At 44.1% G+C, this 4,124-nt stretch overlaps 1 non-coding gene across 1 annotated transcript; it reads right to left on the bottom strand.

Annotated features, from left to right (window-relative positions):
• Window positions 1–3,379: 3,379 nt before the first annotated feature.
• On the bottom strand, window positions 3,380–3,452 carry trnac-gca (transfer RNA cysteine (anticodon GCA)). The gene has a single exon. It is a non-coding gene; the product is annotated as a tRNA-Cys (tRNA).
• Window positions 3,453–4,124: the final 672 nt, after the last annotated feature.

The raw sequence follows: 4,124 nt of genomic DNA, 5'->3' as shown, positions 1-4,124 counted from the left end.
GATGCCTTTGAATAATTGTGGATCCTTCTTCAGATTGTCATCTTTCACCAGGTAGTTCTGACCTCTGATGATGATGATCGTAATGAGCTTCAACTCACTGATAGTTTTGGAACTGAACAGATTTCCTTTGCTTGAGTCTACAACATGGAACTCAGTCTGACATGTGGACCCATGGGAGGATTTGAATGCCACCCCTGCGTTGGAGAATACAGTTGCATCCATCCAATAAGAGACCGAGTAGAAGTGACAGTTCAGTCAGTCAAACATTAAACTTTTAATTTCAGGGTGGTGAGTTTGAGTGCCATTTTGTTTTTCCCTTTTTTAAGGCTTCATTAGCAGAGAGTACAAGGAGTGTTTGAAATGAAATTCAGCAAAAGTGTGAGAAAGTCTCACTTTGATTCGGGACTCATCTCTCTGCAGCATCTCGCTGTGAAAGATTGAACTTCATCTCATTTCATTCCCAGCTCGGGGTCAGTGCGGCTCAGTGGGACTTCTGGCTGTCTCCTGCTTCACAATCCATCAGTGCTGAGAAAGCAATGGGGAATATTATTCACGGCTCTGTAACCTGAGGACACCGATTTAAGGTGAATGGCAAAAGAACCAAAGGCAACATGAGGAAAAACTTCTTTTGCACAGCGAGTGGTTAAGATCTGATATGCACTGCTTGAGAGTGTGATGGAGGCTGATTCAACCATGGCTTTCAAAATGGTATAAGATAAATATCTGAAGTGGAAAGATTGCATGTTTTCATGGAATACATGAGTCTGTGGCATGAGCTGAGTTGCTCGTGCATAGAAGCAGCACAAGCACAATGAGTTGAATGGCTTCCTTTTGTTCTGTAACTATTCTATGATCTATGATTCTTTTCAGAGTGAAATCAACACTCACATGCAAGAAACTGACAGGTACACTGTAAACTTCGCATTACCAGACAAGAAATTGACAGATGCAGTGTGAAACCCACAGTCACGTAGCAGCAGTTGGCAGGTAACGTGTAAAAATCTTTCTTTCATATCCCAACTGCAAGGTACAAAGGAAATTAGGTACAAACCCAGGCTCACACTTCAAAGACTGAGAGATACAAAGCAAAACACATACTCACCTACAAGTACAGAGACGAAGACACACTCAGAGGAGGTGCAGATTAAAGACACATGCATGTAACAGAAACTAATAGGGATAGAATCAAACCCTTTCTCACTTCTCAGAAACTGATAGATATCGACAAAAGCTGATGCTCACATACAAGTTGTTGAAAGATAGCAGAAACAAACAAGTACTGAATAATACCCACAGTCACAGACCAAAAACTGAAATATACTGAGTTAAACACCACTTTCTCACTCCAGAAACTCATGGCTGCAAAGTGAAGCTGACTCTATCCTGCCAGGCACTGACAGGTGCAAAAGAAAACACTCACGACGATTCCAGGTCATGAAATGTACGTAATAAAACCTTTCAGCTGAAAGAATAGCATTGATGACAGGTGTGATACCCAGAATGCTCAGCGGCCTAGAATCCGCCCTATCTGTGACAGGAGCGGGGTGCGCAGGCTCGGTAGGGAGCTTTGTCAGCAGCTCGAGCTGCGGGTTCGGAGTTGGAGCGGGATATTCACAAAGTGCGAGAAGACTTTGCGGGCTCACACAGCTGGAGCAGGGCCTCAGGGCCACAATAAGATGGAACAATCCCATCTGTATCCCTGCGGATGGCGGTGGTGAAGCTTTTCCCGGTGAGGCTTCCCGAAACGGCGTCCATAAATGGATAAGAATTGGGGACTGGTCAGGGAGCGTCTCTAAATGAATAAAATTTGGGTACTGGTCAGGGAGCGTCTGTAAATGGATAAGAATTGAGGACTGGGCAGGGAGCGTCTGCAAATGGATAAGAATTGGGGGACTGGGCAGGGAGCGTCTCTAAATGAATAAGATTTGGGTACTGGTCAGGAAGCGTCTGTAAATGGATAAGAATTGGGGACTGGGCAGGGAGTGTCGATAATTGAATAAGAGTTGGAGACTGGGCAGGGAGCGTTTCTAAATGAATAAGATTTGGGGACTGGGCAGGGAACGTAATAAATGCTTCAGAATTGGGGACTGGTTCGGGAGCGTTTTTTTATTCGTTCGTGGGATGTGGGCGTCGCTGGCTCGATCTCAGCTCGAGTAATGTGTCCAGTTATCGGCACCAGGCTTTAGAAAGGACATCAAAGCTTCTGAGACAGTTCAGAGGAGATTTACTAGAATGATACCATAGATGAGGGGTGTCAGTTCTCTGGACAGGCTGGTGAAGCTGGGATTGTTCTCCTCAGAGTACAGAAGGTTAAGGGAAGATTTAATAGAGGTGTTCAGAATCATGAAGGATTTTCATAGGGTAGAGAGGGAGAAACTGTTTCCACTGTCCTGGGGGTCAGTAACCAGAGGACACAGATTTAAAATAATTGGCCAAAAATGTCAAGGGGAGGTGAGGATAGATCTTTTTACCCAGTAACTGATTCGGATTTGGAATGAATTGTCTGACAGGGTGGTGGAAACAGATTCAATTATAACTTTCATAAAGGAATTGGACAAATATTTCAAAGTGAAATTCTCCAGGATTATGGGGAAATAGGCAGGGGGTTGGACTAATTGCATCTTTTTGTCAGAGAGTCAGCAGAGGCACAATGGGGCCGAATGGCCTCCTTCTGTGCTGCATGATTCTACGAACATAAGAACGAGGAGCCGGAGTCGGCAAGTCAGCCACTCGAGCCTGCTCTGCCGTTCAATACAATCATGGCTGATCTCATCACGGCAGTTCTTGTTTCTTGCCAGTAGATGTCACTTCACTCCCATACAGTGATACAAAGTACTCATTCAGTAGATTAACATTGCCCTGCACCTCTAAGCTGAAATTATCCTTTTTGTCCCTAATAGGCCCGACTCAACCTCTTACTACCCACTTATCATTTACATGCTGCTCGAAGATTTTTGGGTTTCCTTTCATGTTGACTGCCAGTCTATTCTCATAGAAATGGAGAATAAGCAAATATAGAAGATGTAAGTATTTCCCATCCTTGATGAGGTGGAACTTTCTTATGTTGTGGGTGGTAATGACTTGGCCCACGAGTGTGGTGGAAGCAGAGACAATCGATGATTTGAAAAGGAAATTAGATGGATACTTGAAGGAAAGAAACTTGCAGGAGGAAAGGGATCGAGCTGGTGAGTGGAACTGACTAGATTGCTCCGGGGAGAGCCAGCATGGATGTGATAGGCCAAACGACCACCTTCTGTGCTGTAAATGACTCTGTGTTGTTTCTCAAATTCAATCCACTGGTGCTTGGTAAATAATTTCAAAGTAAATTGTGCAACTGGAAAATCAGAACCAAGGCAAGGGACGCAGAAGGAAGCAAAATTGCTGAAACCCGGGATTGAACCAGAAACCTTTAGATCTGCAGTTTAACGCTTTCCCAACTGAGCTATTTCAGCCCTGCATTGACAGTGGCTTGTTGTCCTTGTTTTGGAAGAAAATACATACATTCAAGTTTTCCAAAAAAATAAAGAACACAACATGTGAGTAATATTCCCCATTGCTTTCTCAGTACTGATGGATTGTGAAGCGGGAGACAGCCAGAAGTGCCACTGAGCCGCACAGACCCCGAGCTGAGAATGAAATGAGATCAAATTCAATCGTTCATAGTGAGATGCTGCTGAGAGGTAAGAGTCCTGAATCAAAGCGAGACTTGCTCATTTCAAACACTCCCTGTACTCTCTGCTCATGAAGCCTTAAAAAAGGGAAAAACAGAATGGCACTCAAACTCACAACCCTGCCATTAAAAGTCTCATATTCGACTGACAGAACTGTCACTTCTACTCGGTCTCTTATTGGATGGATGCAACTCCAACGCAGGGATGGCATTCAAATCCTCCCATGGGTCCACATGTCAGACTGAGTTCCATGTTGTAGACTCAAGCAAAGGAAATCTGCTCACTTCCAAAACTATCAGCGAATTGAAGCTGATTACAATCAACATCATCAGAGGTCAGAACTACCTGGTGAAAGAAGACACCCTGAAGAAGGATCCACAATTATTCAAAGGCATCGACAAAGTGAAAAACAAGAAAATCGATGAGCCAATGCAAGCCAAACAACAGAAACAC

This window comes from Heterodontus francisci, unplaced genomic scaffold (genome assembly GCF_036365525.1).
Source record: "Heterodontus francisci isolate sHetFra1 unplaced genomic scaffold, sHetFra1.hap1 HAP1_SCAFFOLD_278, whole genome shotgun sequence".
Classification (NCBI taxonomy): domain Eukaryota; kingdom Metazoa; phylum Chordata; class Chondrichthyes; order Heterodontiformes; family Heterodontidae; genus Heterodontus; species Heterodontus francisci.
The sequence above is the reverse complement of the archived record's forward strand: the minus strand, read 5'-3'. Positions and strand labels throughout refer to the sequence as shown.